The 25,255-nt window shown below is 39.8% G+C and overlaps 1 protein-coding gene across 3 annotated transcripts in view; it reads left to right on the forward strand.

Annotated features, from left to right (window-relative positions):
* Positions 1–18,672: 18,672 nt before the first annotated feature.
* gli3 (GLI family zinc finger 3) overlaps positions 18,673–25,255 on the forward strand; it is a 297,548-nt gene continuing 290,965 nt past the window's right edge. Inside the window, exon 1 of one of the 3 annotated variants that reach the window (XM_008112874.3) lies at positions 18,673–19,034. The gene's annotated coding sequence lies outside the window, so the exon portion shown is untranslated. Of the gene's footprint in view, positions 19,035–19,259; positions 19,589–25,255 lie in introns of those variants that run through there. The other 2 variants (XM_008112872.3, XM_008112873.3) reach the window with 2 other exon arrangements.

Below are 25,255 nucleotides of genomic sequence, written 5' to 3' on the forward strand. Positions count from 1 at the left end.
AAACTTGCGGCACATTGGGAGCCTGTCCTATTAGAACTCCATCATTGTGCTGTGAACTACACGCTTTGCATGCATTGTAACATCTCTATGGAGAAAGTTGTTCAACTCCTTATAGAAGGGCATAGCGACTGCAGCTCCGCAATTTTTTTTATTGTGTCAGAAGCGACTTGAGAACATACTACAAGTCGCTTCTGGTGTGAGAGAATTGGCTGTCTACAGAGACGTTGCCCAGGGGATGCCCGAATGTGTTACAATCCTGCTGGGAGGCTACTTTCATGTCCCTGCAAGCTAGAGCTGACAGACAGGAGCTCACCCCATCTTGTGGATTCGAACCCCAACCTTCAGGTCAGCAACCCGACCTTCAAGTCAACAATTCAGCCAGCATAAAAAGGGTCCACCAGCAATATTATATTACACAAATATTTTCATATTCTGCCAGTACAAAAAGGAGTTTGTCAGTGAAAATCAAGAAAGTTGTTCAACTCCTCTTAGAAGGGCATGGAGACTGCAGCTCCATGAATTGTGATCACACATTATCAGAGAGACTTGCTTTTCATCCTGCAGTTGTCTCATGACCCTTTTTCTGCATCTTATGGGCAATATTCTCCAATATATCTATGTTTCTATGGCTTTCCTTCAGTTGTTCCTTAATCTTTGCTTTATTCAAAATGGCAATCAAATTGCTAATTCCTTCCTTCTTCACGAGTTGCCTCTCTCTCTCTTTTTCCATGGAAGTGAAAAATAAAAACAACTTTAAAAACGTTAAACCCACAAAGACATTTTCATTTCAAAAAAGGAGGAATGCCATGTGTTTCAACAGCACCAAGATTGAGTAAAGCACAAATTACTCTGCAGGTGTGGTTTCAGCCCTTGTCATTAATGTAACTGATTGAAAGATGTTTTACCTTTGTGCTTCAGCCATACAAGACATTGCAGGCATACAGTTCCAGCAATAAAGTTTGGAGCAAAGCCTCAGAAATGGTGGTGCAGAATGGGAAAATTTACTACCCTCCAGAATTTGAAAGAACCAAAACAGAAGCATTAATCATCCACTCTTGGGCCATGAGAGATGTCATCTGGCACAGGAATACCAGGCATTGCTCTCTTCATGATGAGTCACAGGTAGAAACTTTTCATCTTGGCTGGAGTTCACATCCTCCCAGAAAGCCAACATAATTGCTGGCTTGATATATTTAAGATTTTTTTTCCAAAATATAAATACTGAATGAAATATTAAATGTTCTTCACTCCTGCAAATCTCCCTGCCTGCAAATTCATGGGTCCAGTAACACACAGTTTTTATTTATTTATTTGCTATATTTTTATCCTACCTTTCTCATGATATATGGGATTCAAGGTGGTTAAAAGCAAACATGACAATGCAGTTAAAAACAGAGCTAATGTGTTAAAATATGCATATAAAATTAATTAAATCTTTTGTGTCATAGAATATAAAATACTAAAATACAATTAAAACTACATTTCAAACCTACATAATTCCCCCTAATTCTCAGTTACACCAGCAGCTGCCCCTCATCACTCTCTAAAGGCTGATAGTAGAGGTATCTTTTTACCTGCCTGTGAAAGGCAAGCAGGGATGGGGCCATCCTGATCTTTTCCTTGTTCCCACCAAATGCACTTGAGAGATGGAGAGAAAGCCTTCTCCAGATCATTGCAGAGTTCTAACAGGATCATACAGAGGGCCCTTCCAGATATATCAAAATCCCAAGTTTGGCTGAAGGAGAAATTCTGGTATTTTGAGCCCATTATGTGATTGTGGAAGAGAAAGTGACAACATTGTTCAACCGGAGATTTTCCTACTTCCAAAGCTGAGAGGCTTAACAAGAGACCGAAGCCCCAACTTTTCAGGGTCTCAGTTTTGAATAACACTTTTTTATTTCATTTTTCTCTTTTACTAAACTTATTTTACTATGTGATATAGATTGCATTAAAATTACTAAATACATGATTTTAAAATATTTTTAAAGGCTCAGGCTTTTAGCTTAAGTGGCCTGCTAACAAACTTGATACAGGGCCCAGTGTCAGCTAAAGTGATCAATTTATCTGTGGAAGAAAGAGGTTTTCCATGTTGCACATAGCAGAGTGACATCACTTAATGCACTCTATTCTTTTGGGCCAGTTGTACTGTATAGTAAGGTAAAGTTGTACTGTATAGACGTTAAGTCCAGTCATGTCTGACTCTGGGGGTTGGTGCTCATCTCCATTTCTAAGCCAAAGAGCCGGCGTTTTCCATAGACACCTCCAAGGTCATGTGGCTGGCATGACTGCATGGAGCACCGTTACCTTCGCGCCGGAGCGGTACCTATTGATCCACTCACATTGGCATGTTTTCGAACTGCTAGGTTGGTAGAAGCTGGAGCTAACAGTGGGCGCTCATTCCGCTCCTGGAATTTGAACCTGGGTCCTTTCGGTCTGCAAGTTCAGCAGCTAAGTGCTTTAACACACTTTGCCACCGTGGCTCCTAGTTGTACTGTATACAACACCATTATTCCTAGCTTTAGGACATTGCTTACTGAAGAGACCAGGACATACTAACAATTCTATATTACATTATATTATTTATAAATATCTCCCCAAGTTGAATGCAAGGTAGCTTACAAGAAAAGATTAAAATAAAATATAATTAAAGTATGTATCACAAAAGGATTTTTTGAAAAATTAAAACCCAATTACTCCTCTCACTAGCTTGCTGTATCCCACATCCTTTTCTAGAAAATCTTACTATTTTTAAAATTGGCCAAACCCTCCTGTCCCTTTGCAGTCTTGCTTATTGCATAACATTACAGCTGGACTAAAGTTAATGGGCCTGTCTTTTGACTTCTTAACTACAACCCCCAAAATTAACTTTTTGCCAAAATGATCTTCTAATAAAAGCAAGCTAGGTCCTGCTTCAGTGTTTGTTGGCATGGGTTGGGGGCAGACTTACAGGATTAGAGATTCCATAATGAATCAACAGTGAAGTAATTATGACCAGACAGAAAAAATCCTTCCCTGTTACCATAAAGACAAGCAAGCAATTTACATACCCCACAAAATACAAGTTGTGGTATGAATGTAATCTGTCCATCTGTATGTTTCCTTATATGCATATTTCAGACACGAAACTGACTGTATATGAAATCTTAATTTCATATTAAATAAATTATAATTGCAGTTAAGTACGTTGACTGTTTTGTAATCTTACTGGGCTTCTGTTATATGAACTATTAAATTTGCTCTTTATACAATGCACTGCATACTATTTTTGACTTAATAAATTAAACAAATAATTAAATGCTAGTAAGATGAAAGCTTTGAAGACTACCTTTCCCCAGAATGAGAACTGGAAAGATTCTCAGTTTGAAGTAAACATTAATAAGACAAAGAATTAATGAAAGACCTTCCATTTGAAAGTGATTCTACAAGTAACTAGGTGTCAATGTAAGTATTTCGGTGGTCTATGGGGTCAACTACAATAGAATATTGCAAATGCAATCACAGTATAAGTTCCAATATATATTTTATAATGATACAACTCATTACAAATTTGACACATCTGTACTAATCCCAGAATTCCAAGAACCCTATAAGGTATCAGTGCAGGACTTGATTTTAGGACTTTTTTGCCTGTGCTACTCTGTTGCTACTCTCCTGCCAACCTAGCAGTTCGAAAACATGCAAATGTGAATAGATCAATAGGTACCGCTCTGGTGGGAAGGTAACGGCACTCCATGCAGTCATGCCGGCCACAAGACCTTGGAGGTGTCTATGGACAACGCTGGCTCTTCAGCTTAGAAATGGATATGAGCACCAACCCCCAGAGTCGGTCACGACTGGACTTAACGTCAGGGGAAACCTTTACCTTTTACTCTGTTTTATTGCAGCAATTTGATAATATAATAATAACAACCTTATTTTTATAACCTGCCACATCTCCCTGAAGGCACTCAGGGTGGCTTACATGCAGGACCAAGCCCAAAGAATACAACAAGATTATAAACTAAAATGCAGTTAAAAACATAATAACATATAACAGACTAATTAAACAATTAAACAGCAGGGTATAAAACATTATTAAAATGTATCAAAACCAAACTTCAAGAACCAGTAACCAGGAATATGGTGGGGATAATCAGAATTAGAGAGGGCTGGGCATGGGCCTGTGCAGATTATAGGGCCATGGCTGGGGGTTAAGTGCTGACTACAATCTATCACTCAGTAAGGGCTGGGTATTCAGGGCCTAACCATCATCAAATGTACACTGGAACATCCAAGTTTTCAGATCTTGCGAAAGATGGACAAAGTGGGGGCTAGCCTAATCTCCCTGGGGAGGAAGTTCCAGAGCCGAATGCAAATATGAAAGCCCTGATTAAATGATACAAAACTGATGGAAGTACATAACTGAAATTCCACTATAAATGATTTACCCTATTTTTCTCCCCTAAATGATAAATGAAAATATCATTAACTTATTTTATCAAAAGACCCGCTCCTTATCCCTGACAACTACAGCCCTCTTCCTCCCCTTCTCTCCCACTTTTTCTGAACTCAACTAACAAATGCAACCCCTTTCTTAGGGTTTCTCCGCTCATCGGACAATACAAGAAATCTGATGTATTGTTGGATACTTGGTTATAGGCACATCTTTTGGATGGAAATGTCCATTAATGTAATAATTTTGCGGGGAGGTAGCTGTATTTCAGCTAAAGTATCACAGTCTTGAGGCATCTTAAAGATCAACAAGTTTTATCTGGTATAAATTTCAAAGACATTATCCACTTCAGATGAATGAAATGTTGCCTAAGTTAGCAGATCAATATACACATTAGGGCTGTGCAAAAAGTCGTTTGTGCCACATATGTCAGATCTATTTTGTAAGATTTGTACATACGACATGATATTAAGAAATGCAGGCAGCACCCATACAAAAACTTAGGATTCAAAACACTAACCTATGACTTTTCGGAAGAGATGTGTAAGTCTCGTAAGTGGCTCCAGGTCTCTGTCGCGGGCGCCACTTCTCCTCCAAAAGGGCTGGGTTTGGTTCTCCAAAGGGCCCAGAAAGGAACTGCAGTTGCATAGGTGGTCTGTAACATTTTTCACAACACTCAGCATATAAATATATATTCCATTCATATATAATTTGTCAATAACAAGAATTACAAGAGTAAATGCTACCCCAAAATAAATAAAAATACACAATAAATAACAAACAACCACAACAATCAGCATATTAATATTCTTCAAGAACTTAAATATTCTTGATTCTGTACCCTAAGAATGCCTTTAAATCTCTTTTGTGCTATTTATGCTGTATGTGGACACTGATTTAGGACAAAAAAGAGAGAGACTAAAATTTCTCTGACATATAAAGTTTAATGCACATTTTAACCAACTATAGTTGACTTATTGCATCAACAACATAAGAGCATCTATTATCATACTTTATCATACTACAATAAGGAGTCTCAAAAAGTAGCATGGTAATAGCGGCAGGGTAAGTTATTTTCTTTTTTAACATTTATTTATTTATTTATTTCACTTATATACTACTTTTCTCACCCCAGGTGGGGGATTCAAAGTGATTTTCAAACATATTATGGAAAAATTCAATACCTACATAAAACAATAAAGACATACAACTATCAATTACATCATAAAACACAATAACATTAAACATTACAACATGGAGTTAAAAACATATTAATATAAACATTAAAATCATATAATTCAAAAGGCTTTTCTGGGGGATTTTGTTTTGTGTTTGGCTGCCCTGCCGGAAGGCCCTGCAGGGCATCTGAACACTCCCCCCCCCCCCCCCCGGCAAGGAAAGCACGAATGTTGGGGAAGGCATGTGGATTTTAACCGGGGCCCAATAGGGTTTAAGAAACCCAATTGTGCCCGGGTTAAAGCCCTGTGTAGATCCACCCAAGTCTCACATCTCCTTCACTGGTTACCTGAAGATACTCATAAAATGGATGTCCTACAACGATTGGCTTAATTTAACTTATTTTCTTCTCCATTTAGTCACAGAAAGTAATCAGAAAATACTTTTAGTGTAATAAAAATGCTTGTTTTCAGAACTTAGAGCATCATGCAGTACTGTACATCAGCAGCTATTTACACATTCTGTGTACTAATATACATTCATTCCACCAGAGGAGTAAATAAATGAAGCAACATGGAATCACAGCTAAAGGGTCTGACCAAAAGAGATTCCAGATAGAAAAAGAAGAGAAGAGGACTCCAAAATTTCTTTAAAATTTTCAGTGTATTGGATGGCTGGAAGAATAGAAACATTAATCTGGTTGTGATTTTAGTCTACACATCACTTGGAAGCCCTAGCATATTTAGTAGAACTGCAGAAAGAAAAGGAATTGAGAGAGGGAGGAGGGAAGAAATTTTTAGACCTTTGTAAAGAGAAAGTTCTATATGTGTTGTAAGAATACTATCTGGAAGAAATCCAAAGTCACAGCTCAACACAGCAACAACAGGTTGTTTCTCCAATATAAGATGTCAACAAGACGTCTAGTGGCAAACTCTCCATTGCCTTGGGTCACTGAAAAGTCAGTTGCAGGAAGTCAATTCAATCAACTTGTTCCATGCCCAGTCAGCACATTTAGAAGAATACGTGGTTGTTTCCCATCAGCACATGAAGGATGGTTACACAGGTTAATATTGTCCTGGGTTAATCTGACTTAAATTTAGTGTGCCTTTCCACATTTATGTGATAGGGTATAATTTGGAGAATCTCATGCACAATAATTTCAGACTTCTAATAGATGTGACAATAAGTCCTCCAAATTCAGTAATTGTATGTCAATTATGTTAAAAATTAGTTTTTAACTAGACAGGTCTCAAAGTTTGCCTAGTGTTTGTTCATCTCTGGAACATAAAATTGCTAGTGATGTTGTCATGCTTCTTCAATATTATAATATTATTTATATTTTGTGTATAAAAATGTGAAGGTTTTTATTTATGTTTAAACCTAGCTCAGCTCTGGAGAACTCTTTGTTTCCTTGGCATGCAAGAATCTAATTCATGAAACAAGAAAAACACTGCTTACATAAGACAAAGCTTGGACTGTGAAGCTTTGGATAATAATAAAGCCTGACTCGCTCCTCAGTAGTTCTATTCAAAACTAAATCCAACATACATTAGAACTAGACTGCACTCATTAAAATGAATGAGTTTTGTTCTTCATTCTTCATCTAAGTCCCATTGACTTTGGTGGGTCTCTTCTAGTTGAAAAACTAACATTGGATTTAGTCCATAAGATTGTGCCTTGCACATCCTATCTGCTTAACTCTTTTCTAAGTCGCATTCTTGAACTTTACAGGTGTAGTCTTTGATAAAATATGATTCTGTTATTTTATTTGACAAATTATATTTAAAATTTTGCCCAAAATAGAGAATATATTTTCTACTTAAAACCAAAACACATTTATGTATTTCTTTTCCAGGAGATGTTGCTCTATTTTTTGAAAAAAAAAAAGCCTTATAACCAAAAAAGTATTTTTATGCTTCCCTTTTATTTCAAGTTCTTTTTCTGCTAGTTCAATTATTTTAATCTGTACAAAAAGATAATAAGGTTTAAGCAAATGATGCACGATTATTGCAGAATTGCTCCTCCCCCCGCCCTCCCCCCCCCAATCTCCTGGCATGTCATTTTTCTGCACCAGGAGTACATTAATGGCCGCTGAGTAAGTTTTATTTTATTTTAAGGGCTTATTTTGGGGTTTTGGAAAACGGGGTGGAGACTCATATAATCCAGTTCAAAGAAAATAACCTGGGATCAGATTCTGGAATATAGGGCAGTATAGATCCAGCCTTAGAGGGGTTTTTCCTTTGCCTTCCTCTGAGACTGAGGAGCTTCCAGGCAGGCCCAAAATCCATGCCAAAGTGCGTTTTAAAAATCCGTGCCAAAGCAGATTCCCATCCCTACTCCCACCAAATAGCCTTTCCTGGTCTATGTGTGTGTGGAGGGGGGGGGGAGTGGTCGCTGCATCCTATCCTGATTACAATCCATCCTGAAGCTCTCTCTCCCCCCCAGTTTTCCGCTAAAACTTGAATAAAATTTACCTTGCCTGCATAACTTCTTTGTCCCCCCCCCCCCCCGCCCACAATCTCCTGGCATGTCATTTTCTCATGCTAGGAGGATCATTATGGTGGCTAGATAAGTTTTAATTTTAGGGGGAAATTTGGGGTCAGCCCATCAGGATAGGGCTCGAGAGAGTATGACTTTCTCAAGGTCATCTATGGCCAAGTCAGGATTTCACCCCTTGCCTCCACAGTTGTACTCCAATGCTCAAATCATGAAGTCCCACTGGCTGTCTTCTGAGTACTGTAGAGATCCTTCTACACTGCCATATAAAATCCAGATTATCTGCTTTATACTAGATTATACGGTAATGTTGACTCATATGATCCAGTTTAAAGCAGATTATGTGGACCTAGCAGTCATGCAGTAGAAGATTCAGCTATGATTCATGCCATCATACTTATAAAGGTATACGTGGAATGGGGGGACACCATCTATATATATAAAAGGGTAATGGAATCGCGGCACCGGACAAAACTACTAAACTAAACGCCCCACAAACTTGAAAATTGATAGCACAACCTCTCATCCATGCCTCTATGTTTATACAACAAAAAAAAAGTAAAATTAAGTCCTAGCCACAGCAATGTGTGGCCGGGCACAGCTAGTGGATATCTATTTCTGTGCATAGATTCCCATGGTAGAAATTGAGGTGTTGCTTTTGTGCAATCCTGAGATGGATAAGTATCAGTTACACCAAATAGTTGTGTATCATTATCAGGCAGTGGAGTTGAAGCCCAGGAATATTCTGGGAGATAGAGGTTATATTTGCTATTGGCAAAAATGAAGAACATCTTCTAGTGCTGTAAAAGTACAGTAGAGTCTCACTTATCCAACATAAACGGGCTGGCAGAAGCTTGGATAAGCGAATATGTTGGATAATAAGGAGAGATTAAGGAGAAACCTATTAAACATCAAAATAGATTATGATTTTACAAATTAAGCACCAAAACATCATGTTACACAACAAATTTGACAGAAAAGGTAGTTCAATACCCAGTAATGCTACATAGAAATTACTGTATTTATGAATTTATTACCAAAATATCATGATGTATTGAAAACATTGACTACAAAAATGCGTTGGATAATCCAGAATGTTGGATAAGCGAATGTTGGATAAATGAGGCTCTACTGTAGTTAGAAGGCAACAGTTAACTAGTTTTGGGTATGATACTTTAATAAACAATGTGATTTGTGTGTGTGTTTTAATTAAGTATTGGAAATACAGTAATGACATGAACTTTCTGGAACAGACATGAAAGATTGCTAAGAAGGCTGTTACTTTAACAGAATACTGCCTAGTTTCATTTGTTTGGCTGAAGGGCTGACACTGTTCTAAGCTTTGGCTGTGTTTTTTATTGTCAGAGTGATGAAACATTTATAGTATTTTTCAATTGGCAAAAGTTTGTCTCCGTCATTTCCCTCCTGGATTTATTATTTAGCCAGAAATTCTTACTTCACCTTTTGTCAAGGTATTCATAGCTGCCAATCTGCGTGTATGCATGCGCTCATATTCACTTAACTAAAAACCAAAATACTCTGGCTGCAATATGAGAAAAAGAACACTTCACTTTAACTGAAACCAAAGGAATATATTAAAACCATAGTAGTAAAGGTAAAGGTTTCCCCCTCACATTAAGTCTAGTCGTGTCCGACTCTGGGGGTTGGTGCTCTTATTCATTTCTAAGCTGAAGAGCCGGAATTGTCTATATCTCCAAGATCATGTGGCCGGCATGACTGCATGGAGCGCTGTTACCTTCCCGCCGGAGCGGTATCTATTGATCTACTCACATTTGCATGTTTTCGAACTGCTAGGTTGGCAGAAGCTGGGGCTAACAGCGGGTGCTCATTCTGCTCCCGGGATTTGAACCTGGCACCTTTCAGTCAGCAAGTTCAGCAGCTCAGCGGTTTAACCCACTGCGCCATCAGGGGCTCCATAAAACCATAGTAGAAGACACATATTGTAGCAAAGCTGCTGAAGTAAAGTCTGGGATTTTAGCCTAGATTTACGACAGCCTGGAAAAATTTGGAAAACTTTGGAATTCTTTTCATCTGGTTTGAGAGGGATAGTGGGGGGAGAAAAAAAATCCTCTTTCTGTTTTTACATGCTTTCTTATATGTTAATTCTGGACCACTTACTGTTTTTCAGGATGAAAACTTGAACGCTGTGTAACATATTGTTGCTGAAGTTGAAACCTAGTTTTTAGCACTTGAATCAACTGAACTGTAAGCAGATTTGGTATTTAACATGTATTTATCTTCAGGAGTCTTTAAAAACCTTGAAATTGGTTTCACTGAAATTTTCATAGGACTTTATTGCACTAAGATTATGAAGCAAAATTACCATGGGATAATGGAATCTGTGGCTGTTACATATGAGGACATGCCAGCCTTTTCACTCCTTTTAAATATGACTGAAGTAAGATATGCTCCCCAAAGAAAAACAGACATAAAGAGCTGTACACAATTTTATAGAATTAATTTTATTATGCTGATTTTTTTTCCCTTTCATCAGGGTAGTTTAGAACCAGGGGAAAAACTATGAACACTTCAAAATACTAAATGTTTACCTTATACTTCCCTGTAATAAGAAACATTTAAAGTAACAGATACTAAATCAAAAGAAAAAGTGATATTTTGTATTCTGTTCATGATCTAGTTACAAAGAATTCATAAAAATCCTAGAGATCTATGGACCTCAGCTATGCAGTCCTAAGTCTGTAAGTGTAAATTTTTCTGAGTTCAGTAGAAATTATTGTATGGTAAAGTAAACCCTAACTATGCTAGGCACCAGATCTCATCTTATCTTAGAAACTAAAGAGGGTTAGTCCTAGTTAGTACTTGGATGAAAAACTACCAAGGAATATCAGGTGCTGTGTATTTCAGAAGAAGGAACTGGCATAACCATCTCTGATTATTCCTCACCTAAGAAAACCCAATAGCAATTCAAGGGTTATCATAAGTTGACAGAACATGAAGGCACATACAAACAGGCCAGTCCTGCCATTAGGAAATTGATTTCGAGTATTACAAAAACAGCAAATTGCAAGTTATTTATCATTACTTTAAAATCATAGAGTTGGAAGAGACCACCAGGCCAATCCAGTCCAACCCCCTGCCATGCAGAAACACATAAGCAAAGCACTCCTGATAGATGTCCATCCAGCCTTTGCTTAAAGCCTCAAGAGAAGGAGATGCCACCACACTCCAAGTCAGCATATTCCACTGTTGAATAGTTCTTACCATCAATAAGTTCTTCCTAATGCTTTGGTGGGGTCTTTTTTCCTGTAGTCTGAATCCATTGTTCCATATCCTAGCCTCCAGATAAGCAGAAAACAAGCCCCCCTCAATGTGGCATCCTTTAAAATACCTAAACATGACTAAGGGCCCATCTACACAGCACCTAAAACATGAGATTTCCTGAGTTAAATGGGGGGGGGGGAGGTAGCTACATGATGCTAGCAGTAAATCCGTGCTGATTTGCTGCAACTGACAGAAAACATGGTGTAAAATGGTTCCCTTTGATCCAGATTCTGGCTGGAAAATGCACATATTCATATCACTGTATATCCCCGCACTTGCGAAAAACATGTCATTTCCTTCCATCCCCCTGTGGAGGCTGCCCCAGCACATGTCTGTTTTAAAATGCTCAAAACAGCTGACCAACTGATTGGGCTGTGAAATAGACATACAGTTGACTTAAAGGAAGCACAAATGGAGAGCAATTATAGCTCTCTAAAATTCTTTATTTTAAACTTTATAATATTAAACAGAGCTTGAGTAAACAATTGGGACAAGAGAGAAATCTAGTGAAAGCTTTTTTTTTAATCCCACTGTTATGTGCAAAACCTTAAATGTGCACATGTGAATCTTCTTGTATTTATATTAAGATATTCACATGTGCACATATACGGTCCAGCACATAACCGAGTGATTTTTTTAAAAAAAGCCTTCCACCAGATGTCCCCCATCTACCCTCCATCTTGTTCTGATATAGAGGAAACCTGTGAGGACTGCGGGGGAAGAAATCCTGGAACTAACAGGTTTGTGTAGGGTCATGTTCTTAGATCCCAGATTTTTTTGTCTTACAGTTAAAACCCGCATATTTGTGCTGTCTGGAAACACCAGGAAGGAGCTCGGGGTGGCCACAAAGAGTTGGAAGCGACTGAGTGAATAAACAACAACAACAAAGTGCAATAACTGTAGGAATATCTGGTATCTATAGCAGAGTAGAGTGCAACATAACAAGTGTTATATATAAGTTTATGGTAGGAAACAGGATAGAAAATATGCAGGTAAGGTTTTAAAAAGGTCTAAAGTACTTTTATTCTTGGAAGTACTGCATCTTGTATAAAAGGATACCATGTTTTCCCGAATTTTTTTTTCGTGTCAGGAGCAACTGGAGTTGCTTCTGGAGTGAGAGAATTGGCCATCTGCAAGGACATTGCCCAGGGGACGCCCGGATGTTTTGATGTTTTACCATCCTTGTGGGAGGCTTCTCTCATGTCCCTGCATGGAGCTGGAGCTGATAGAGGGAGCTCATCTGCGCTCTCCCCGGGTGGGATTTGAACCTGGCAGCCTTCAGGTCAGCAACCCAACCTTCAAGTCACAAGGCTTTTATCCCCTAGGCCACCAAAAATAAGACAGTGTCTTATATTAATCTTTGTTCCCAAAGATGCGCTAGGTCTTACTTTCAGGGGATGTCTTATTTTTCCATGAAGAAGAATTCACATTTATTGTTGAACCAAAAAAAAAAAAGACCAATTATATACTGTACAGTGGTTGTTATCACAAACCAGCATAACCAGACAAACTATGAATCCTATCAAGAATTTTTTGTTGCTACCATTATTTCTATTTACAACAATCTATGGTTTGTACATTTACCAATCCTGCATGCTCTGGTGTTCTGTTTGGCAGGCATGCTTCCAAATAAAAACTTTGCTAGGTCTTACTTTCAGGGGAGGCCTTATATTTAGCAATTCAGCAAAACCTCTACTATGTCTTATTTTCAGGGGATGTCTTATTTTCAGGAAAACAGAGTAGTTACCTATATTTGCTTCAAGACTCCCTAATGCTGACTCTCATGTATGCACCAGTCATTTTGAGGTAGAGAAGCCTCATGGTGTCTCAAATGTAAAAGAAAAAGTGCATTAAAGTACCTGGGAAGAAGGGAGAAGTAACTTCTACATGCAAGTAGAAGGAAAACACCTTGAGTTACATAAATCTAGTAGAGCCCTGCACTACAGGGGTCCCTGTGGCTCAATTGCTCTCTGTATACAAGTGTTGTTGCCTCTTCACTTCCAACTGCAACAAAGTAACCTTTCAGAATTGTGGGATTTCAACCAGCATTGCTTCTCATACTCTCAGTAACATCTACTTAAATTCCCTTCACTAAAGTACAGGAGCTGTCTCCAGTCTTGGAACCGTAACTTACCTGGCCGCATCTTTAAAAGAAATGTCTTCAATGCTATGCTGCCACAAAAGCCCCCTACGTATTGGTCCAGATGCAGGCTTAGGCTGAAGGCTTGTTGGCTTGTTGGTTTTCTTTGGAGAGACAGGATACTAGATGCCTTTAAAAAGAAAGGGGCTGAGGTTCCATCTACACAGCTGTATAAAACCCCACATTATCTGCTTTGAACTGGGTTATGTGATAGTGTGGACTCAGATAACCCAGTTCAAAGCAGATATTGTGGATTATCTGCCTTGATATTCTGTGGCCCCTTCCACACAACTGAATAAAATCCCACATTTTCTGCTTTAAACTGGAATATATGGCAGTGTAGACTCAGATAACCCAGTTCAAAGCTGACTTGGCCATGGTGAAACATGCACTGGTTACAACCCGTTTGGACTACTGCAATTAACTCTACATGAGACTGCCCTTGAAAAGTGTCCGGAAACTTTAATTTGTTCCGAGAATGGCAGCCAGACTTCTCACCGGAGCCAATCCAGGGAGCACACCACCTCCTTGTTGAAACAGCTCCACTGGCTGCCGATTTGTTTCCGGGCCCAATTCAAGGTGCTGGTTTTAACCTATAAAGCCCTACATGGTTTTTGTCCAGGCTATTTGAGACACTGGGCCCTTCCACGCAGTCCTATATTCCACACAGCCCTATATTCCACAATATCTGCTTTGAATTTGATTATCTGAGGCCCCTTCCACACAGCTGAATCAAATGCCACATTATCTGCTTTGAACTGGAAAACATAGCAGTGTGGACTCAGATAACACCGTTCAAAGCAGATATTGTGGGATTTTCTGTCTTGATATTCTGTGTTATATGACTGTGTGGAAGGGCCCTAAGTCCATACAGCCATATATTCCAGTTCAAAGCAGATAATGTGGGATTTTATTCAGTGGAAGGGGCTTCAGTGTCCTACAATACAGACCGGGCACACCACTTAGATCTAGTAAGGAGACTGTTATCTCTACTGAGCCCAGGGATAACTTACGGTTAAAAAATCTCTAGAGAAGGCACTTTTTCGGAGCAGCTCCGAACTTATGGAATGAGCTGCCGGAAAAAATCAGATCAGATCTCTCCCTGATGTCCTTTAGAAAATGAGTGAAGACTTTACTCTTCACAAAAGTTTTTAGTTTTTATTGCGTTCTGCATTTTATGGATATATGGGAATTTTAGAGGTATTTTAATTTGAGTTTTAATTACCTATGAGATGAATGGTGTGTTGTAACTTTTTATGGTTTTGTTTGTTTTAATGAACAGTTTATGTTATATTGCTTATTTTAATGATGTTGTGAGCCACCTTGGGCCCTTATAGAGAAAGTCGGCATAGAAATTTCCAAAATAAATAAAAGCAGATATTGTGGGATTTTCTGCCTTGATATTCTGAGGCCCCTTCCACACAGGTGTATAAATCCACATTGAACTGGAATATATGGCAATGTGGAAGAGTCCTGAGCTGCCTCAAGGGAAAATCTGAAGTGTTTGCACAGGTTCAGTCAAGATATTTAGGGTCTGTTAATATGAAAAATGTCTCCAAATATGAGGAAGTGGATGACAGACATATAGGGGTCTCACTGTTGCTTCCTTTGGACACATTTGAAATAGGGTCCTTCCACACAGCCATATAAAAACAGAATACCAAGGCAGATAATCCACAATATCTGCATTGACCAGGGCCCCCTTCCACACGGCTGTATAAAATCCTACATTATCTGCTTTAAGCTGGGTTATATGGCAGGGTGGACTCAGATAACCCAGTTCAAAGCAGATATTGTGGATTGTTTACCCTGATATTCTGGGTTATATGGCTGTGTGGAAGGGAACTGGGCTATCTCAGGTCCTCTCCACACAGCTGAATAAAATTCCATGTTATCTACTTTGAACTGGAATATATGGCAGTGTGGACTCAGGGCCCTTCCACACAGCTATATAACCCAGAATATCAAAGCAGAAAAAAATCCCACAATATCTGGGTTATCTGAGTCCACAGCCATTCCAGCCCAAAGCAGATAATGTGGAATTTTATTCAGCTGTGTGGAAGGGGCCTCAGAAAACCCAGTTCAAACCAGATATTGTGGGATTTTCTGCTATGATATTCTGAGGCCACTTCCAAACAACTGTATAAAATAGACATTGAACTGGGTTATATGGCCCTGACTCAGATAACTCAGTTCAAAGCAGATATTGTGGGATTTTCTGCCTTTATAGTCTGGGGGCCCTTCCACACAGCCGTATAACACAGAATATCAAGGCAGAAAATCCCACAATACAGTAGAGTCTCACTTATCCAACATAAATGGGCCAGCAGAATGTTGGATAAGCGAATATGTTGGATAATAAGAAGGGATTAAGAAAAAGTCTATTAAACATCAAATTACATTATGATTTTACAAATTAAGCACCAAAACATCATGTTTTACAACAAATTTGACAAAAAAGCAGTTCAATACACAACAATAAAAGGTAAAGGTAAAGGTTTTCCCCTGATGTTAAGTCCAGTCGTGACCGACTCTGGGGACTGGTGCTCATCTCCATTTCTAAGCCGAAGAGTTGGCGTTGTCCATAGACACCTCCAAGGTCATGTGGCTGGCGTGACTGCATGGAGCGCTGTTACCTTCCCACCAGATCTACTCACATTGGCATGTTTTCAAACTGCTAGGTTGGCAGGAGCTGGGGCTATCAGCAGGCGCTCATTCCGCTCCCGGGATTTGAACCTGGCAGCTTTTGGCCTGCAAGTTCAGCAGCTCAGCGCTTAAACGCACTGTGCCACCAGGGACCCCATACACAACAATATTATGTAGTAATTACTGTATTTATGAATTTAGCACCAAAACATCACAATGTATTGAAAAGATTGACTATGAAAACATGGACTGCTAAAAGGCAGACTGTGTTGGATAATCCAGAACATTGGAAAAGCAAATGTTGGATAAGTGAGACTCTACTGTATCTGCTTTGAACTGGGTTATCTGAGTCCATACTGCCATATATTCCAATTTAATTATTTGCATAATTAAAGCTTGTGCGCCAGCTGCAATCATACCTTGTGAAGTCTGACTTGGCCACGGTGGTCCACGCCTTAGTCACCTCTAGGCTGGATTATTGCAATGCACTCTACGTGAGGTTGCCCCTGAAGATGGCCCGGAAACTTCAGTTAGTCCAACGTGCAGCTGCCAGGTTGTTAACTGGAGCAAACTACAGGGAGAGATCTACTCCCCTGTTTAAGGAGCTCCACTGGCTACCGATTATTTTCCGGTCCCAATTCAAGGTGCAGGTTCTTACCTATAAAACCCTAAACGGTTTGGGATCCGCCTACCTTTGTGACCGCATCTCCCGCTATGAACCCACTCGTCCTCTTCGTTCATCCGGCAGGGCACTTCTTTCGCTCCCGCCACCTTTCCAGGCTCGGTTGGCGGGGTTGAGGGAGCGGGCCTTTTCTATTGTTGCTCCCCGGATCTGGAATTCCCTTCTGGAGGAGATCCGGCAAGCACCCACCCTGGCTTCCTTCAAAAAGCTGCTTAAAACCTGGCTCTTCTGCTGCGCCTTTGGATAACCGAGCCCATAGCTATAGTAGTTGCACAGGCCATCTCTTTGACTTGAAACACTGCACTTTATTCCTCTGCCACAAAGCATTTTAGAATATAACCTTGTATTTTAGTTCTAGTGGTCCCTCCAGGCTATCCTCTCCTCCATCCCAGTGGTCTTTTTTCTTTTCAGATTCATATGTCATTTGAGTGATTATATTCCTTCTGTTTATGTGATTGTTTTAGTCAATTGTTATGCTTTGTTTTTGTTTTTAATTCTTATAGCGTTTTATAGTGTTTTCAGTGTTTTATTGTACAATGTTTTATGCTGATTTTATATTGGAAACCGCCCTGAGTCCCTTTCGGGAGAGAGGGAGGTATACAAATAAACTTTTACTTACAGTAGAGTCTCACTTATCCAACACTCACTTATCCAACGTTCTGGATTATCCGAGCCATTTTTGTAGTCAATGTTTTCAATACATCATGATATTTTGATGCTAAATTCATAAATACAGTAATTAATACATAGCATTACTGCGTATTGAACTACTTTTTCTGTCAAATTTGTTGTATAACATCATGTTTTGGTGCTTAATTTTTAAAATCAAAACCTAATTTGATGTTTAATAGGCTTTTCCTTAATCCCTCCTTATTATCCAACATATTCGCTTATCCAACGTTCTGCTGGCCCGTTTATATTGGATAAGTGAGACTCTACTGTACTTACTTACAAAGCAGAAAATGTGAGATTTTATTCAGCTGTGTGGAAGGGGCCTCAGATAACCCAGTTCAAAGCAGATATTGTGGGATTTTCTGCCTTGGTATTCTGAGGCCCCTTCCACACAGGTGTATAAATTCACATTGACCTGGAATATGTGGCAGTGTGGACTGAGATAACCCAGTTCAAAGCAGATACAGTAGAGTCACACTTACCAACGTAAACGGGCCAGCAGAATGTTGGATAAGTGAATATGTTGGATAATAAGGAGGGATTAAGGAAAAGCCTATTAAACATCAAATTAGGTTTTGATTTTACAAATTAAGCAGCAAAACATCATGTTATACAACAAATTTGACAGAAAAAGTAGTTCAATACGCAGTAATGCTACTATGTAGTAATTACTGTCTTTACGAATTTAGCACTAAAATATCACGATGTATTGAAAACATTGACCACGAAAATGCGTTGGATAATCCAGAACGTTGGATAAGCAAGTGTTGGATAAGTGAGACTCTACTGTATTGTGGGATTATCTGGTTATATGGCTGTGTGGAAGGGCCATGAGCCCACACTGCCAGGTAATCCAGTTGAGTGTGGATTTTATACAGCTGTGTGGAAGGGGCCACAGAAAACACTAAGGGCTGAGGAAAGAACCAACAAGTGAGCCCCCGCTTGCCTTGAAGGAATAGCTGAGGCGGGGAGGAAAAAGTTGGGAAGGATGAGGGAAACTTCTTCTGACTGAGGGGCACTTTTCCCTCGCCTGCCCTCTCAATGTGGGCGTGGAAGGAAAGTGTGGCGGGAGGGAGGCAGAAAAAGGGGGACACTGCGCGCGGGGAGTGTGCGCGAGCCCCTGCCCTCCTCTTGGCTCGCGCTGTGCTCGGCCCTCAGCGGCGCGTTCGGATTCCCGCCATTCCCGCCTGGCCCTTTTTCAAACTCGGCAGCCCGCGAGTAAAGCGGCAGGACTGAGGGGAGGAAGAAGCGCCCCGCAGAGGAGGAGGAGGACGGGGAGGGGGAAGAAGAGGAAGCCGCCGAGGGAGAACAGACATGCCCCTTTCCCCCGCACAAAGTTGAGTTTCTCCTCAGCCCCGAAAAGCGAAAGGAGGAGGAGGAGGAGAAAGGAAAGGAGCAAGGAAGAGGCCTCTGCTGAAGGAGGCTGCCTCGCAACATCTGTATCCAACTTGAAGGCAGCCACGGGGCGCGAGAACTTTCCCAAACACGTGAGTGCGAGCGGGCTTGGAGTGGCTTTTTCGGAGAGGAGGAAGATGGAAACAAACTCGGGAAAGAACGGGACTGGCTGTGGGAGGAGGAGGAGGACGTGGCCGCCCTTTCCTTTTCTTTGAGCGCAAGTTTTGATTTGCTTGCGGGCGACGGAGCAGGGTGGGGAGGGGGGGAGGGGGAGCGTTTGGTTGCCTCTCTTCGCCTCTTCTGGTTGTTGTTGCACCAAATCGGAGAAGTGTCACTCAGGGCGAATGAGTCAGAAAAGGATCGGGTTACAGGCAGGATCCGTGGGACTGGTGCAAGATCTTGGGGGAGAAAAGGGAGAAGGAGGCAGAGAGCGAGAAAGAGAGACACAGAGACCCTTCCTTGCCCCTCCCTCCGCGAAAGAGGGGAGCAGCCCCCCTCCCCCTTTCTCCTTCCTCCTCCCCCCTCCCTCCCTGGCTGCCCTCATTCCTCCTCGGGGGCCGAGGCTGTGAGGAGTCGGCCTCAGAGCGGCCGCTCTTTCCTATGGGAAGTTTGGGGCGCCGACTGAGCCCGGCAGGCGCGGCGGCAGGTAAGTCGATCTCGGGGCTGTCAGAACTTCTTTGTTCAACTTGCGGGTGCGTCTCGGATGGAGACTCTTTCGCCCTCATGAACTCATTTCGGACGATCCCCCCTGGCCACTCTTTCTCCCTCCTCCCAGCTGCGCTGAACTACCTTCCACGGCGTGTGTAGACGCCTCTATTCATCTCCATTCTGAAACTGCATTATATGGCAATGTAGTTCCAGAATCCGAGGTTTCACGTCGTCCCGCCCCTTCCACACAGTTGAATAAAATCCCACACTTTCAGCTTTGAACTGGGATATATGGCAGTGTGGATTCAGATAACCCAGTTCAAAGCAGATATTGTGGGATTTTCTGCCTTGATATTCTGGGTTATATGACTGTGTGGAAAGGCCCCCAGTTTTCCCTTAAAGGACACATTTTGCAAACTTGCAGCAGCTGCTTGGCCTCTTCTTAAAAGGGCGGGGGGGGGGATTGGAGAGGGGGAAATCCGCACTAACTTCCTCGCCAGCAGTAGTTTTGCGGTGTCTGGGTGCCTGCCACATCTGGAAGGGTGGAAGGCGTGTGATCGGATGTGGTCCTGGACACAACTGCCTGCTGTTATTTGTAGTGGTAGGAAGGAAGGATGCCTCTTCAGTCTCCCCTTTCATAGAATAATAATCATAGAATAATAGAGTTGGGCCATCTAGTCCAATCCCCTGCCATGCAGGAAAAGCACAATCAAAGTATCCCTTCCTCCAAGGTGATTCATTTGCTTGAAAATATCTTGGAAGTGGGAGAAGGGGCAACACTCCAGGTCCAAACATTGAAAGTTTGGCCTCAAACCTTAATGATGATCTCTTGCAAAACAGAAAAAAGGATTGGGTTTCTGTGAGTTTTCTGGACTGTATGGCTGTGTTCCAGAAGCATTATATCTTGACATTCTGCCCACATCTATGGCAGGCATCCTCAAAGGTTGTGAAATACCGCACAACCTCTGAGGATGCCGGCCATAGATGTAGGCAAAACATCAGGAGAGAATGCTGCTTTGACAACAGAAAAAGGCATATTCTGATTACTTGATTTTGACATTGATTTTTTTAGAGATTGTTGCTTGATTTTGACATCCATGCTTGCCTTTCTGTTGTTGGTGGAAACTTGTATTGTTCTGTCTAGAAGTTCTCTCTGTTTCAGTTCTCTCACCCCTCCCCCTTTATCCGCTCTTCTCCAAACTTCTGCCCTCCTCGCTTTTTTTGGGTGCCTTCTTCCAAACTTAATTCCCTGGAGGGCAAAGATTGCATGCCTGAAACAGTTATGCACGACTTGCATCCAGCAGTTTTTCAAACTCTCTTGAGTTTGAGAAACTACTGGATGCAAGTCATGTATTAAATGGGTTGGAAAATGAGACAAAGTAAATAGTTGCAGACCGAGCAATTCAGGTTAGATTTTCCGGCAAAAAATTACAATTAAAAAACACTTTCAGAGCTCTGGGAAAGTATCTGTTTTGTTTATCTTCGGGTAACTTTGCAACTTTGTGTTCATCGCAATTGAAGCTTTCCTAACAAGACGCTTGCAAGCACCGTGTGTGTGTGTGCATGCAAAAACTTAACCACCGACCCCTAATTAACAGAATCCTCTGGTGTATCGCGTTGATCCCATCCTTTGGGTCTGGTGTTTGTGGCCTTCTGCCAGTTTATGTGTAGAGATATTTATGTAAAACATTTTCTCGCTGCTCTTTGCCAGCTGTTCCACATTTTCCAGCTGCCACTTCAGTTTGAAATGATGGGCTGTTCACATCCCAGCCTAACAGAACTTTTTAAAAAAATCTAGAGATGGCTGCCAGTTTTTTTGTTTTTGTTTTTTGCAAGTTAGCATGTAGACTTCTCTTTAAATAGGTCACTCTTGACTAGTTGGGGACATCACCATAATTTACCTCCTCCTTGTAGGCACTACATTTTTCATTTTTTCCAGGCCTTACCCATTTTGATGTTTAAACGTGTAACTTTAATTTCACATACACAGAAGCTATTTCCAAACCTTTTGAAATAAATTGTTCATAAAATTGCCACCTGTTTTTAACAGGAAAGCACTTTATGCCTCTTTTTCAGTGTCCACATTATGCTGAAGCACCAGTTCAGGAGCCTACTTGGATTTAATAAACACTAAGGAATGACCATGCTTACAATTCAGTGGGAAGCAGAGAAATAATTGTTCCCCCACTCATTTAAATTATAGGCTGAATTTTGCCAAAAATAGTTGTAATTGTTTTGAGTATTTGTTCAGCTATATTCTTAATTTGGAAAGGTGCCTTTGTGATTGATACCTATAATTGTTTCCTTTAGGCTCTTTATTAAATATTAATTAGAATATGACACTTTATTAATTACACATCTCAAATATTATTTAGAGAGAAAATGCATTTAAATGTTTAAAAGGGAAGACTTGTGAAATAATGTTATAGCACTACAGTTTGGATAAACGGAAGTTGATTATAAAATCTTAATATGAACAATTTGAACCTTGTTGCTTATACAATTTTTCAAGAACTTATTAAATACTGCTTGCAGCATAATGATACATGACCATCAGTTGTTTGATTTGCTGCTTAGTTTTAAACCAACATAAATTAACATTGAATTTACTTCAAGAAGCTGCTACTTCAAAAAAAAACCCCACAGAAAACAGCTACAGCTTTCATTTCCCACATTTGTTTAGAAGTCCCACTGAAGTCAGTGACACTTGTTAAAGTTGGGAGCAAGTACATTTTGAAGATTGTAGCCTATGTGATGATAAGATTCTGTTTTTAAGACACCTTTACTAGGGAATATGTTCCAGTAGAATCAGTAGGATAGGATTTATTTTGAAATAATTCTAACTGGAATCAAGGTGATAGGAGTCTACTGAATAACATAAAGGTTATGGGTTCGTAAGGGGGATTCTTAAAAGAAAAATTGTAAAGCTAGAGAGACAGGAATGTATTGCAAGGTGTGCATGTGTGTGTATAACTTAAATCGTATGACTGCACATGCTCATCACTGACTTTCTTTGTTAAAACATTTGTCTGCATAAGAAATGCCAAATCAAAGAAGATGATAGATGGTAATACCTTGACAAAAATTATACAAAATTTGTAGGCTCATCAACATTAAGTAGAAGTCTATTAGAAAAGTTGAAAGTATTTTGAGATGAGAACGGTTTGTCATAAGATTCAGATGCTTGTATTGTTTTTCTAAGGAATTTTGATTTTAGAAATGTTTGCGTTGTGACATTTTGTTGGTAAAAATGATGACCAAACTCAACTTCTGTGGAAACAAGACAATCAAAGAACCTTCTGTGCATACTGAAAAATTTAAAATTCATTTGAAGAAAGTCCAGTTTTTCCCCCTGAAGCTGCTGTCTATGTTCTCATTGATTTAAATGAAGTAATGATTTTTTAACTTAATTTTATTAATGAATTACATATTGATATGTTTAAGAGTACAAAAGTTGTACAGTTATTTTATTTGCTCTTTTGCTTTGTTCTAATGCACAATTTAGTCTTCTTCGACACCCCATGAAGGTGTTTATTTGATATAAGAAGGCATTTTATGACACTTCTACAATATATTCTCATTAAAGCATCTGATGCTTATTAAAATGGGGATACATTCTGGTAAAAGGGAGGCTTGAGAATTATGAAAGGAAATGGTTTAATGGTCATTGTTGCATGCAGTTCAGCGTGAGGAGACAGTAACGTACTAAGAAGAAGCAGACTTGAAGGAAGAGTGAATCAATGAGTCATGAAATCCTCAGGAAGACCTTAGTAATGGAATGTTAATGCTTTTAGACTATAGTAGATTATCTCAAAAGTCAGAGTTTTCTTCTATATGTAGTTGTGATAAATCCCCTGAGCTGAAGAGATACTTGGAAGGTTTTCTATGTTATACAGTTCATTTGGTCTGTTACAAGACATATTTTGTCCAATTAGTTTGCAATTGAAATTAAGATGCTAAAATCACCGAGGAAGTTTTTGTTGTTGTTCTTTTACAAAAGGCTCACTTTGATAATGATTCAAGCAGGCATTTAATCAAAGCGTTTCTAAAACATACTTTGAACCTTTTTCTTTTACTCACCCTGTTCTGTTGTTTTTCTAACCGGGAATTGTTTTGTTCTAGCTAAATAAAATAAAACAAATAAACTGAATGAACAAAAAAAAGGGGGGGGGGGCAGACTGAAAAAGTTTTTTCAAGTTCTCTGTGTATTTTCCTCATCTTTACTTTCATTTGATAGGTCTGTGAAATAGAGCTGTAGACTGGCAAAGACTTTAAATGAAATTTCACACTTTGATGATTTTTTTCAACTTTGATATATTGACAGCAAAAGGAGCTGCAAAGCTTTTATATAACTTGAGCAGTAACGCCAAGCAGCAGTCAAACGTCTCTCTGCATTTGTGTTTAACTGCAGAAGAAAAACATGTCCATAGGCAGTGGAGGTTCTTATCAACTCCCTAATCCCAGATCCCAGCAAACCTTGAGGGCATGCCTCAGATCTTGCTGAAATCATTGTAGACTCTCTCACAGTTTGCAGATTAAATATGCTATGTGTTCCTGGCTCCAACAACAGTTTTATGAGCTTACTAAGCTTCCTGTTTTAAGATCTCCCCCTTTCTGAAGTTTTTAGGAGCTGCTAAAGGCAATTCTGTCTGGGCTAAGTGACTCTTGTTAATTTAGAGACACTTCAGATATTTTATTCTGTCTGTAAAAATTGTCCAAATTGTTATTTTTAAATTGGAGAGCTATTTATGTTCAATCGCAGCTACCAATTTCTTCCCCCTTTAAAAAATGAGATGTAGTCCTTGGGCATTGATTGGAGAAAGAACACAGCATGATAAAGTTTTACATGAAACTTGATTTATTTGATAATAATGATTAGTGTCCTTGAAAACTGAAACTTCTGTTAGAAATTCAACAATAAAACAAAATCTCAGTACCTTTTTTCTTCCTGATTTTTGATGGGTCTTGAAAAATGTGTGTCTTTTTGATTTTTTGTTGCCCCTCCCCCCCCCCCCCCCAAAGTAGGTATATAAAAAAAGTAAATTATATCCATCCACACCGTTTGAAACTGACATTTTTTCCCCAGCCATCAAATCAGGACCAATACATTTGGTCTGCTCTTCCAGTTCTGAATTTTGATTCCTCTTAAGTGTTCTTCAACTAACTCCCAAGTTTTGTTCTCTGCAGTCATGTGTATGCATTTAATATAAGAGTGGTTTGTTAAAAAAAGAAAGAAAATATCTATAACATTGTTCAACAATATGTGTCAAGTTCTTCCCAAGGGAACTTGAGCTAATTTTGTGCTTAAAGGTTATTCAGTGAATGAAATTGTGGAAGCTCATTTGTCAAAGTACTATATGGTTTCGCTTAGTTTTCAGCCCCCAAATTCATTGTCTTCCTGGCCCAGTCATTAGTCATCAGTGTATTAGTGATGCCCTCAGGCAATGCTGTACAACACTTCTTCACATTGCTGTTGCTCTTAACAGTGTTCTCTGCCGACTTGCAGAATTACTGCTCAGGTTTCCACTTGGCTAGGTTTTAAGGTAAGTCTCCTCCCTGCCTTCTAGCTCAATCTCTAAGCTCCTGCTTTCTTTTGGAGCCTGCCTTCTACAGAGCTTTGGAGTAGAATGTGTGTGTGTAGAGAGACAAGAAGGGTTAAAGCGTT

Source organism: Anolis carolinensis, chromosome 6 (assembly GCF_035594765.1).
Source record: "Anolis carolinensis isolate JA03-04 chromosome 6, rAnoCar3.1.pri, whole genome shotgun sequence".
Classification (NCBI taxonomy): domain Eukaryota; kingdom Metazoa; phylum Chordata; class Lepidosauria; order Squamata; family Dactyloidae; genus Anolis; species Anolis carolinensis.